Below are 14,546 nucleotides of genomic sequence, written 5' to 3' on the forward strand. Positions count from 1 at the left end.
ACTCTTAGCGCAAAATCTGGACAATTTCAAAAGGGCAGCGTGAAACCAGAGACAGTAATTTTTGATGATTTTGGGGCCAAAAAAATGGCCTAGAATAAATAAATGAAGTACATTTGAAAGTGCTTTACCTAGGTGGGCTATATATCCAAGGATCGCTTGCTCTTCATGTGCCCAGGCGCTCGTTTTAAAGGGGAGATGCTGAAGTGCTGCTCTCTGTTTACACGGCAATATTTTCACTTCTCTTCTCTGATGCAGCTACATTAAAACGAAATGTTTATGGACCTGGAAATACACGTACCTGAAATAAACTCAGCAAGTTTTTAAAAGCTGGAAAGCTCTCCAAACTCATAAATAGAGCTGCAATGATTAGTGATCTGTGCTCCCCGCTGGGAAGCTTTTGGCGAATTGGCCTCGTGGAGGTTGTATGATTGCTTCTCCTGGCTCTAAGTCTGTGCCTTCATGATACGCCTCACTATATCCATGTAGGTAGCCAAAGCAGTGATGAGCCCGAAAAAAAAATACTAAAAATATTGAGCAAGGCGCTGAGCTGGCAGGGAAATTACAGTTTTGCAAAGAAGGGACCCAATCATGCAGCTGGGCTGAAATATTATATGCGGAATGAGGTCATGGATCAGAAAACGGGTTTTATTTGGGGGTGGGAGTGGACTGCAAGCCTGAAGCATGATGATGATGAATTCGCTGGAAAATCCAGAGCGATAAATGGCCAGGTTGTACCTCCCCTGCGAAGCGCAGCGTCGCCATCCTCAGAGACAACGCTGCCAAAAGATGAGGCTCCCCAAGGAGTCAGACGTTGCTCAGCGCCCTGAGTAACCACGGAGCCACCAGGCCAACCCAAGGTGAGCATCCCGGGGGGAAAGGGAGATGGAAAATAACGCCAGCAGAGCATTGACGTGACCACCAGGAAAGGGATGTGAGCGCACAGATTTAATCCGCCAGGCTATGTCAGGTGGATGCTTAAATCACTGAATAATGCTTTCCATTTCTAAGTTCATCCTCCCCCAAAAAACAAAATACAGATACGTCAAACCTCAACTTTCAAATGTGTCCAACAAAAGGCATCGGCAAGCTTGCCAGAAAAGAGTAGGGATGGGACAAACTACTCCTGAGACAGCAGAACAAACATGCCCCAGCCTTAGCTGTTCTAACACCGCACGCCTCCCACACATTACTCCATAAATCCTTCTTTTCTTCCCTCTCATTTTCTCCAGTTTACAAAAATTCTCATGTTAACAGAAAACGTTTAGTTTAAATTGATCTTCAGTCATCCTTGGCATGTATTTTACATGCTCTCCCCTTTTATGTTCTATAGTTTATGTCACTCTGCATTTATCATTTAGTTAAGGCCTTATATTTTTGGCTTGCTATTGCCCCTTATCAGATGATAAAATGCTCCCTCAGGAGGGGGAAAATGTTTATGAATTATGATGATCGTATAGAAAACAAATTACTTATTGGCACTACGGTCAGGCCATACATGGAGTTGTGTTCTTTGAAAGTTTAAGGCCACGTGAGAGATGCACCAGGACTCTCAGGGAAGGAAATTCCCCTGAGGACACAGTGACCATGCGGTGACAAGGACAGTTGTGCTGCATGGGCAGAGGCTCAGGATGAAGAGCGGATAATTGGGATTTGGGCATAAATAAGTCCTCCTAAATGTCTTCCATGCCATTGCTAACACCTGGATGCCCGCAGGTCTCTGGGTACCACTGTTTGCCAATAATACTGAAGGTCACCTGTGCCAAACTACATCCCGGCGTTGCCTTCACCCTTCTAACGCGCTCCCACCCAATTCTTACTCCAAACCTACTTCTGGGAGGCTTCAAGCAGCCAACACCACCCTAAGGCCGCCCTCCCTTCTCCAAAGTCCTTTCAGCACATCTCGTATGACCAGAGAACACAGCTGGGCTGGGCTGTTCTCTGCAAAAACATGACAAATACTGACGCTGCTCACGGTGCACATCAGCCGAGTCAAACTTTGCTCATGAACTACAACAAAACTTCACAACAAATAAGAAAACCGCGTGCTGAAGAGCATATTACAAACCATTTCCCCCATGTACGTGTTATTCATATATAGGTTGGCTGTCTTGCGCCTCAGGAAAGATATCAAATAAGAGAAAACATCATTAGGCAATTAAAGATGTTTGCTTAACCCAAACTAGAAAACTAGCTTATATTAGTAAAGTCTGGAGCTACAAAAAACAGTCTGCAAGGAGCCAGGGTAGTGTTCTCCTCAGGCAGCTACTCCAAGACAAAAAATAAGTTGATTTTAGCTTTTCAGGTATATTTTTTTCAAGTGAACGAGGACTTGCAGGCCCCATCCCTACAAGGCTGCGGACTTCTCCTGCCCCTCTCCTGGCCAGACACTAGGACCAGGTCCGCCTCTTGGTCAGCTCTTTGCTAAACCATTTCTTAACCTTTGCATAATAAGCCACCAGCTGACTCCCAAAACACACAGAGGGTTTTGTCGCTGCCGTGGTGCTTTCAAGGGCTTATTCCTGGGCAAAGGCGGCAGCCAAGGAGGACGCCAGCTGCACGACATGATATGGCCTTCACATGCCCGTCATCTCTGAGCCCTTTGGCGTGGGGCAGCTGCCCAAACAGTGAACCACCTTTCGGGTTGGAATCGCTTTAAAGGAATGCAGGATTACGAGGCTTATTTTTAGGTGGAAGCTAAAGATTTCACAAAAGCTGAACAGCACAATCCTAAGCCCCATATGAACAGTAATGCAAAGCTTACCTGGCACACAGGGTAACATTTTATGAGTTCCTTCTCACCAGAAACTGCAGTATTTTACAACATGATTATATTTAAACGCATTCAAAAGACCACCTATGCAATGTGATGACTGTATGATCCCATTTGCTGTGCCAGAGCTGTGACCTCCTCAGCTGGATCATTTGAAGGTGACTTTATGGAGTTCATAGATAAAAAGAACAAAATCTGTAAGGATTGACTTTAAAACAGTATATTTTTTTTCTGTTATGCAATAATATACCCCATTAGCCTATATTCAAAACTGTTTGGTTTATAGGTAACGGCAACTATATACAGCGATGTTGTTTTATCTTTCATGAAGTAAAATATATTAAGCTACAAGTGAAGAGATGTTGCATGAAGAATCATCATTAAGAGATATTTGCATATATATGTAAATAGCTTTATGGGATGTCCTGGTGAGGATGGTGGGTTCCTTATGATGAACAGCTTTTGAACAAAAGGTTCCCTATGCTGTAAATGCGTAAGTGTGAGATACAGATGGGAAGTTTGCCTACAGACAAGTCTTCAGGTGAGTAAAATGAGCAGCCAGAATTTGATGAGGAGAATCCAGGAATCCCTATCAGTGCCTTCTCTGTAAGGGCCCAATGAAAGAGATCTAATAAAAAAGAAAGAAAAGGGAAAAAAAAGAAAAATGAAAAGAAAATACATACTGCCTAACTTAGCCTAAAGCATGGTGTAATATTTCAAACTGAACACGTATGTATACATATATAGCATGGTGGTTACTGGAGACACTGCAGTGTGAAGCTTTTCTCCTCTCTGTCTCCAAAACATTTTCCCAGGTTAAGTGCGATTCCCAGGACCATCGTAACCGTTCATCTGGCGCTCAGACGGGATAGTGGTACCGAGCGTTGTATTTGGCTGTGAACACCAGAGCACCCAGTGATTTCCTTTTCCATGACATTTCTGAGAAACAAATACTGGATCTGATTCACATCCAGCCACAAGCATGAATCAAAACCCAGCACAAAATTGGACGCACACTGGAAATTTGATAACTTGTGAATATGAATTTACTCCTGTAGTTGCTGAGCTTCTATTGGAAATCTGGAGCACGCTCGGAATTACGATTTTTGCTTTCCAAAAACGTGCATAGTTTGTTCCTTGTTATCATATTTCTGACGAAGTCAAACAAATCCTCCTGAAAGGGCTGGGGAGGAAGGACTTTGTTTTAAAGACGTACATTTATGGAACCTTTCCTACTTGTTGTCCTTCCAGTGTAAAACATTAGTTACTCTAATCCCTTTCTTCTCCTGTATGTTAATAGAGACTTGAAAAGAGAGGTTATGATTTTTATAAATTGGAATAGAGTGGCCTCTGTTTTCTAACACATGCCAAAGCACACGGGGTCAAACCGAAACAGTCACCCCCACTGGCCAGCTACATGTCTTATTTAAACAATAAATTAGTGTCAAAGTTTCCAGTAATTAATTTCTATACCAATTTACATATTTCATTCCTTCCTTTCTTTTTTTGCTTTCATGTTTTGAAACTGTAACGCAGCTAACATCTATTTAAAGCAACCTAGCCTACCCGGTGATTGATGTTAGATACAACAATTACAATGCCAGTACTAGGGATAATTCTTTGCAGATGTTGTCAAATTACAGGTTAAACGAGGAAAAAAAGTTCTTTTCTTCCGGCCACCCACTCTAGTTCTCTTGAAATAGGTGCACAGTACTGTATATCCTGTGCTGTAGGTGCAGTAATTCCCCGTTCAGTCACTCATCTGGTTTAAATGACTTCCATTTGCCATTTCAAGGGATGACAGAACACTGTGTTCGGATTGTTTTGCAGGTACCAAAAAACGTAGGAACTCTTTGTGTTTTAGCTGGCAAAGAGAAGTGAGCTCGATCTGGCAACACTACGCGAGTTTTCCCTTTAATATAAATAACATTTGCCATTGTGAATAAAAAAAGAAAAAAAGAAAAAAAGGAGAAAAGAGTGTGGTTAGATTATTTTAACCCTTTGTAAACCTTTTTGCTCTTTGAGATAGACCAGGATCCTTGTCTTCATGTTATAATCATAACAGTGTGTATTTCGTGTTGACAGAAGAAAGATCGAGCACAGGACCTGCAGGACTGTGTAGTTTGGGGAGAGGTGATGACACTCCCCCATTACCCGGCCCTTGCAGCAGGAGCCAGGCACAGTCACAGTGCCCGAGCACAACGGAGGGAAGGCAACGCACCACTAAGACAATATGGAATTGAAATAATGGCTTTGCCCACCCTTGTGTGCAGCCAGTAGCAGGCTATGTGCAGGACAACACACCGCTCCGCTCTGAAGTGTCACGTAGCAGGGGACGTCAAGGTGAACAAAGGGTCTTGGCATCGGTTCTGAGCACACCTGTGCCTTGGGAAGCACCTTGGTTCCCTCACCAGAATGTACTCGGAGGAAGGGAAAGCGGGTGAAGATGCCACACGTGCCCTGGGTATGGCCAGCACTGGAGTGACCAGGGAACAGTGGAGAGAGTTGAGAGAAGGGAACAGAGCTGGTGAGGGGCTGGAGCACAAGTGTGATGGGTCTGAGGGACCTGGGGGGTTCAGCTGGAGAACAGGAGCTGAGGGGAGACCTTCTGATCTCTGAGCTGCCTGAAAGGAGCTTGGAGCCAGGGGGGGTCGGGCTCTGCTCCCCAGGAACAAGCGCCAGGAGCAGAGGAAACGGCCTCAAGTTGCCCAGGGGAGGTTGAGGTTGGATTTAGGAACAATTTCTTCCCCAAAGGGCTGTTGGGCATTGGAACAGGCTGCCCAGGGCAGTGCTGGAGTCACCATCCCTGGAGGGTTGGACAGACAGATGGAGATGAGGTTCTAAAGGGACAGGGTTTAGCACTTGACAGTGCTAAAGTTAATGGTTTGACTGGATATTAAAGATCTTTTCCAATCAAAATGATTCAATGATTATGAGATGAGGCAAAGCAGCTCGATGGCAGGGATACACCCGACCGTCTCCGAGCAGACTCTCAAGCTGCTTCTGCGCTCCCGGTGCCGGTTTCTCGCAGGTGTGCCGTGCTCGAGCCCTGAGGCTTTGAGTGCGATTTCCATTTTAATTCTTTTTCTACATATGTTAGCCTACGATCGCTGCTTCTTGCACTGTACAGGAGTGAATTCTGGCCAAATGAAGGAAAACAAGAATAATTTACAAACAGAAGTTGAAGCAGAAGACAGAAAAGCCAGGCTGTCACGCTTTCTTTCTGGCCAAGGCAGGGGCTTAGCTGTGCGGCCTTATCCTCGCTGCATCTTCCCTCTACATCTGATTAACAACAGCACGTAGAATAAACACACTGAAAACAATCACCAGGTATGACAAGGCAGCCCTAGAAGTACCTGCAGGAAAGAGAAATCGCTCTTGCCAAAAAAAAAGACCCGGGACCGATGGAAATATAAGCCCAACTATTTGGGTGATGGTGAACAGCCCACGCTGCCAATTCGTAACACAATCTGTTTCGTAAGAAACTCCTCAGAGGCATCTGCACAACTGTGTGCAAGGTAACTGTTGCATGCTATTCCCTAAATAATTATAATCTCTACATATTCACTAAATATTCCCTCTCTTTTCACTAAATCACTGTCTCAGGGCTCTTCCTCCTCCTGATCACGCCAACCTGCATTGCATCCTGAAGCAATAACCCCCGATGGAGCAGTCCATTTATTTTTAACCTACTAAGTGTAATAATTTTCAGAAGCGAGCTCCGGGGTGGGTTGTGAGTAGCGAAGGCACAAGCATGTGATGTGTATGCTGAGCTTCAGCATCTTGGCTTTCAAGAGGAAAGCGCAGCTTGCTGATCAAGGCTTGTGGTTTTCCTGTTTGTTGTCTGGAGAAAAAAGGGTGCGGAGGTTGGGGTGCAAATGGGGCAAAAAGGGAAAAGAAATGCAGGCATAAAGATTTATAAAATATTTACTTAGAAAGTAACAAAGATGCTCAAGCCTTGTTTGCTTTGCAGGTTGAAGCGAGTGCGACGTCCCAAAGGTGGCGGCATCAGAGATCCTGATCTTTGAAGCACGATCTGGTGGTCTAAGCAGGATTTTTGACCTATGGTTATGGACAATGTGAACGCGGCTGCAGCTCCTAGAAACTACGGGGTTTTGGTCTGCTCCAAAACGCAGCCAAAGAGCCTTGTGCACGTCAGAATGTGTAAAGCTCTCCAGCAACGTCGCTGCCCAGCCAAACAGGCATTTTCTGTAAAAGGATAAAGAGCTTCCTGTCAGCCTCCTGCACTCTGGTTTGCTTTATTATACACTTTTGCCACATTAAGTGATTTTTAAAACCAAAAGGGCTTGCTTTCCTGGTAAAAGAGGGTGGACAGGATTGGGAAACTTGAAGGATGTCTAATCTCTGGCTTGCAAGGGTGTAGGATGTGTAAAGGCTCGGTTAAGAGTTTGGCTGTGGATTTTATATTCTTTCCTGTGCACTAACTAACCAAAACTGGTCATTATTTAGCGCATTCTTTAAGAAAAAGTACTAATTAAGATGTTACTGATTTTATTCAGGGTATAAATTAAACACAACTGCTCAAAAATGCTACTGTGAGCACACAGAGAACGTGCAAACAGTAGCAGCATAAATATTTCATGGATAACTTGAAATTTTGCTCATATACATCAACAACTTCAAAACCAGTTTTCTCCCACTGCTTTTGCCAAGGAAGCTCAACAGCCCCCAAAAAGGCAGCGTGAAATGGCCACAAGCATGTCAGCCAGCGCTAGAAAATAATGATTCCTTAGCTGATAGAGGAAACAAATTGCTTTAATATATGTTGATACTATTTACCAACCCAACAAGCACATGGATCCCTGCACTAAAGCCCAGCTCTTGAGATAAGCACAACTTCTGGCTGTACATTCAATAATATATTTGCAGCTGGTTGTGTAAAGGATGCATTCCATAATATTCTTGTTAGCAGCTGCCCAATATTGATTTCCAAAGGCAGGAATTTCAAAGCCTTGACCATGTAAAAAAAGAAATTAAAACTAAAATTAAGAAAATCTTGTCCCCACGGTGCTGGATTTAAGAAGCCAACACTGTCGCAGTAACAGTAGAGCTGTACACCAAATCTTTGTCTAGATAAAGTCATTTGCTTATTCGAATTTATGGCAGAATTTATATTGCTACCTACAAATAGATATCTATAGTTAAAGAGATTTTATAGTGCTTTGACATTCAATATATTACGCAGGTTTAAAAGGCTCTAGAAAATGGATGAACTATCTAAGCTGAACAACTTTCCACTTGTAAAAATGCTCCTCGAAGTACAGAGGACTCAGATTTAATACTTAGTCTTGCTTGTTTAAGCACATGCTCAAATGCAGACGGGTTTTTCATATTTTAATCCTGACAGAACAATGCGGTCTCCTCAGAGCCAATGCTGAATGAAAACATGACAGACATCTCTTATTAGGGAAGATAATTTAAGTAATACTTATTTTTAATGCTTCACTTAAGCAATACTATTTTATGTCTTCAAATACACACAAAACTCTTCTCTTTCTGTTGTTGATTTATATTACAGCTTGCACTGCACAGATTCTTATAAAAATAAGATTTTGAGTTGATTTAAGTCCCTAACATGTTGTAAGAGCTCTATTATATATCCCCCAAACACGGTGTGATGGATCCTATTTTTATGCTACGCTTCCTTCTTCACAAGCGTGATTTCCATTTGCCAGATAGTAACTCAGATAAAAGCTCTAAAATACAAATAAACTTATAGAAAAACCTCTTTGAAAAGGATAATTTATCTTATAGAATAGTCAAAAAACCTTGAGAATGATCTCTGATTGATAGGAATAATAGGAAATTTCCTAAATAACTTTTGCTCCTGGTAAGCTTCTAAGCAAGTAATTCACAAAATATGACTCCCCTCATTGGAAAGGTTATAAAAATTTGTTTGTTGGAGGTAGGGAAGGAAATGTAATTAAAGGCTAAATTCAGGCTCGCATTTCATTTTAACTAAAAGAATGTGTGTGATTTGGACATAAGTCACCTAGGCACTTCCTTCTTTTTTTTGTGTGTGTGTTTTCTCTTTATTTTAAGGCAGTGCACATCGTCAGCAAATCAGATTGTCCAACAGCAGCAGCACATCTGGCTGAGCTGACTATGCCAGGTAACCTTAAATAGAAACTCTGCCGCAGTTCACTGTGTCGCAATACTGGACTTTGCTGGTAATACTTATCAAAAGTTCCCCTTTGTAGCATTTCTATAAAACACCAAAAAATAAAAAGGGAAGAGGTGAAATGAAAACATAAAACTTGTTGGGGTTTTCTGTATTTATATATATAAAAAAACCCCCTCTGCAGTTGGAAATGCTTACAAAGGCATATATAAAATACAACAACCCCAGTTATTTTTAACTGCATATGGTCTACATAAAATGAAGCTGTAGATCATGGAAGCTATAATGAGGGCAAGTTAAAGACCATAGCAATTCAAGTACTTTAGCTAGTCTTGAATTTATAATGTCTTCAGGTAACACTTCAACATTCAAAGGACAAACAAAACAAATTTCTCCCTTATTGGTCGTAAAAGAAAAATATTAATTTGTTCCCTGGGTACTTATTTTAATTCTATGAGTGGGCTCTTCATCTCAGATACGTTGCACGCATGACCTTAAACCGGCTCTGAGTTTTATTCGCACAGAAGCTGATTCGACAAGACGTATTGTAGGTATTTGCATGGCCTACTACATTTTAGACCAAAACCAAGTGCTGGATCCTCGGTGCCTCACAAGTCGCTTTTAAACTGAGACAAAACATTTGGTTCTGGGGCTGAGCACTCAAAAAATCCCTCTTTCCCCAAAGGCAAATACTATATGAAAAGAAATTAAACCCCAAATTCTGCTGGTCAGCTACTCTGAATATATGAATAGATAGTTTCATGTGAAGAGAAGTGACCTGAAACCTTGGTTCTATTCTTCAAAAAGTCCTAGAAATGCCCATTTTTTTAGTCTTTCTCAAATTTAAGCTCCATTCTGTCTTCATTATTTCAGGTTATGCATAAAACAAGCTACTACGCAATATGAAAAATTCGTAGAATCTGACCCAACGTAAATTACCAGATGGAAAAAAAGAGGCCTTGTAAAAGAAAAGTGCACCAAGAAAGCACGTTTGAACAGATATGCCATTACATGCCCACAACGCAAGCTAAACCATTTCTCCATACTTCTAAAGCCAATTAAGTGTTTTGAGCTATTATATCAAATATACGTTTGATTTTTCAACTCAGAACAAATGTATCAATGTCAAACAGAGCCACCTATGCAGGAATCTCCTTTTGCAAAATTCCCTTTATTATATAAAGCTCATACTCTTGAAACAAAGAAGAATTACAGATTTGGGACATGGATTAAACGTTGCGAGGCTGAATCTTCCAAACAATTGCCAGCATTGATGCATCTTGGGTTTTACTAACCTTAGGTACTTTAACCTAAAGCTCGCTGCGAGTTGTGTAAACTGAAAATATGGATTTCTACTCCTTTTTTTTCCCAGTTATTTCCCTCCAAATATTCCCTTTTGTCTGATCCCTAAGCGAAAGACTAAAAATATGTCTGTATAGAAATTGCAGTGATAACCTCGGCCTGTGCTTTGGCCTATCCCATCCCCAATGGCAGGAGAACCTCAGCCAGGGTGAGCTGAAGGGCATCTGTGCTTTCTGAAATAGTTCAATAAGTTTTCCCGGAGTCGCCCAGAAACAGCAGAGACATACACAGTGCTGCACACCCACTCTCAGCATACAGAATATTGATGATTCTCTGGCTAAAAGCTTAGAATAAACAGTTACGGCTTCTTCTTGATGCTACTTGTGCCTTTTTGGTGTATGCAAACGAAAAGGTAAATGCAGAAATCTCTGAGAACCTGGGTACCCCAGGAACTGAGTTGTGCTGGGGAGCACCCCACATCACAATGATCCATCGCATAAGGAACTTGTTATTTTATAGAATGAATAACTAAGCCCAGTTCAGTGACCACATTGAGAAGATGACGCCTGTTCGGTCACGGTGATGACGTGTGACCCGCTATGCAATCATCCCCCTTGCTCAGGCATGGCATATAACATCCAGTTGAACTGGACACTGCTGTTTTATGAGCCAGGAATGTCACAATTGTGACAACTAAATCAGAAGAAGAGGCGTCAATAGATTTGGACACATCCTGTGACACAGGCGCAACACTCTTCTCAATCTTTTTCAATTACCTCTCACGTGCTTTAAATCATAAAACGCATTTTGTAAAACATGGATCTGGTTTTTGTGTAAGTACCCTAGTGATCCCACAGTTTGAGATCAGATGTAAAACAGACTGAACAAGCCAGTTTGGTTTTCACATGGAAATAAGTAATACGGCTGAAAACCCATAAAATATTTCTGCCTATCAAGAGAGAACTCAGATTTTTCCATGGGTGGCAGAAGTCTGACAATAGCAGTGTAACATGACTCAGAGAAAGAGGAAAATTTGACCAGAGAAACTGGCATAAAGTTATTTTTCTGAGAAAGAAAGGCATTAAATATCTACTGGCAATGCAGAGGAGCAGAACGAAGGATCTTGGTCTCCAAAGTCTGGTCCATGGGACACCCACAGACTTAACTGGGTACATTTCAGATCCAACCACCTAAGATGGGGCTCTGAGTCACCCTTGCTGGGTCTGCATCTGTGCTTCAAGGCTGGATCTGCTCCTCCCTCCCATGCAGGGGATCACGAAATCAAAACTATTAGGTAGGATATAAGGCGGGGGAGGATGAGGCTGAGTCACAGGAGAACTGATAAAACCCACTGGCTGCTGGATCTGAGGGAAAGGCAGATAAGGAGAAGAAAAGCTTAACTCATTACTTTCCCACCTCCACTGCCCCATGATCCAGACCTTAAGTCTGCCATAGCAGCCAAGGGAAAAGGCAAGAACTGCACAGAGACATGGATCATAGAACCACTTTGGTTGGAAAAGACCCTTCAGATCATCAAGTCCAACCACAACCTAACTCTACCACTAAACCATGTCCCTAAGACCCTCCTTTAAACCCCTTCAGGGATGGTGACTCCACCACTGCCCTGGACACCCTGTTCCAATGCCCGACAGCCTTTTCCAGGAAGAAATTGTTCCCAAGATGCAACCTCAAACTCCTCTGGTGCAACCTGAGGCCGTTTCCTCTCATCCTGTCACTTGTTACCTGGGAGAAAAGATGAACACCCTCCATTTCCCCCCTGGATGGGTCTCTGAGCAACCTGATGTGGATGAAGATGTCCCTGCTCATGGCAGGGGTGACACCAGATGAGTTGTGAAGGTCCCTTCAACCCTGACTATTCTGTGATTCTATGCTCCAAGCTCCTTTCAGGCAGTTCGGAGATCAGAAGGTCTCCCCTCAGCTCCTGTTCTCCAGCTGAACCCCAGCTGAACCAGCTCCGTTCCCTTCTCCCAACTCACTCCAGCACCTCAAGGGCTTTCTTGGTGTGAGGGGCCCAAAACTGACCTCAGGCTTCAAGGTAGGGCCTCACCAGCACCAAGTACAGTGGAATGATTACTGCCCTAGTACTGCTGGCCACACTATTCTTGATCCACATGATGGTCCCTGGACTCCCCAATGAGTCTCCTGGGTTGAGACATCAGCTCATCAACCTCTTTGTTACACAGGGGCTGCCAAGAGCAGCAATCTGCACAGGGGCACATGGTGACAACCTCAGAGACGCAAGGACGTATCCTCAGATCCCCTGGGTATCACCCACCACCTTTCAAGCAAATCCAGCCCCACGAGTGAAGCTTCAGGACATCAAGCTCAGCTTCTGCCCTGGAGTGTTCCTCTTTTCAGAAGTGAGCAGGGTTGTATCCCCATCATATAATCATTTTGGGTGGAAGAGACCCTTAAGATCATCAAGTCCAACCACAACTAGCACTAACCCATGTCCCTAAGAGCCTCATCTATGCATCTATTCAACCCTTCCAGGGATGGTGACTCCACCACTGCCCTGGGCAGCCTGTTCCAATGCCTGACAACCCTTTCCAGGGTGAAATTGTTCCCAATATCCAATAATATCTTGTGTGACCTCATCAATTAATTTGGGAATTGTCCGTCTCCAGACACACCATTCTTCCATCCTGAATTACCTGCTGTCCTCCCTTGCTCCCTTTCCACTATCCTTTGCTCATGAAGAACCACAAAGCACTGGTCTCTGAGGCTGGCTTTTCCTTTTAAGCCACTCTCACTACTCCGTGTGCCCAGAGATTGCTGTTTCTTCAGTGAATGAGACTCACCACCTTTCAAGATTCCAGAATAAATCTTATTTTAAAAGTTAAAAAATGAACGCCACAGAAATCAGGACGACACACAGACTTGTGACCCAGCTTTGTTAAACAAAATCTAACCAAAGCCTTGAACCAGAATTGGAAAATATATATATATATACACACACACACATATTTTTTCCCCCACGCTGAGATTTGAAAAACACTGGTTTGGGTTTTATGCAACAGGGTTTGACACTTGTGTGTTTCTCCTTTCACATGTGTAAGTGAACTGCTGAGTCACAAGAAGTGTTCCAGCCCCATCCTCTGCCTCCGTGAAATTTGTAGCTCTAAAATCATGTTCATATAAAACATCTGCATTTTTGGGTGCTACTCCGAGCTCAGTTTGGCATCCAGGTCTTTGTTGTTGTCCTGGGCGTCCCTCCAAAGTTCTGCAGCATTTATGTGATCTGACCCCATCTCGGCAGCAAGAGGTGCAGCTCCTGCCCCGTCCCCATCAGCTGCAGAACCAGGGGGTCAACCAAGTGGTGGCTGATCCCATTTCACTGCCTCGGGCAGGGAGACAACTGAGGGTAAACAAATTCTAAATATCCTTGCTTTTCTTGTTTCTTTTCCCCAATATCTTATCATGCGAATGCAGTGTAGTTTTTTTCTGGTTTAATAAGAATAATAATGGCTCGGGATGCAGGGAAATGACTCACATGGAGCTGGTCCAGCTCTCCTAGTTGGTTCTAGTCAGGTCACGATGAATCAGATGACCCTTATCTTAGTTTAAGACTGTGAATAAAAACCTCTCCCCTCTACAACCCAGCCAGTTTAGTTACATTATGCAGCGTATCTCCTCCTCCTCTCACATTTCCTTAGCTCTTCAAGTCTGCCTGTTACCTTCCCTGCAAAATTTCCTGTGCATACCTCCCTGAGTAAATCCTCTTCAATACTCAGTAATTCCTCCTTGTTTTATACCTTTTTTCCTTCACTTAGTCCTGCCTGAGCCTCAGCTTTATCACTCTTCTAGATCAAGATGGACACCCCCATGTACTTTCTCATGTGTTGCTATACATGACCTACATCCTACCCAAGCCAAATTTACTTTACTTGCTTTAAAACCCTCAGATGATTTGTACCTTGGACCCTTGAGAGATCTCAGTGTATCTGAAACCAAAGCAGAAAACAGACCCTTTCTTATATTTTTTTATTACATTCATAATATAAACTATAGTAACACTTCCCAAATCAGGGATGCAAAACTGCTTTTCCTTCCCTGACTGGATAGCTCATAAAAGGTTTGGGTTCAAAGCTGCAGTTTTTGTCCACTCTTCCCTGGAATAACAACAACAGATCAAATAATAAACCCTCTCTATTCCCTTGGTAGGGCATTTGTGGAGACCCTGGCCTATGTTATGAAGAAAGCAGTAACTGGGAAATAAAAAGATAAAAACCACCAGATGAAAGGAAAAATAATATTTAGCATTGTTACGTGAAAGAGGAGTCATCATAGGTCTGGCTCCAGAGCAAGTGC

This window comes from Nesoenas mayeri (assembly GCF_963082525.1).
Source record: "Nesoenas mayeri genome assembly, chromosome: 6".
Classification (NCBI taxonomy): Eukaryota; Metazoa; Chordata; class Aves; order Columbiformes; family Columbidae; genus Nesoenas; species Nesoenas mayeri.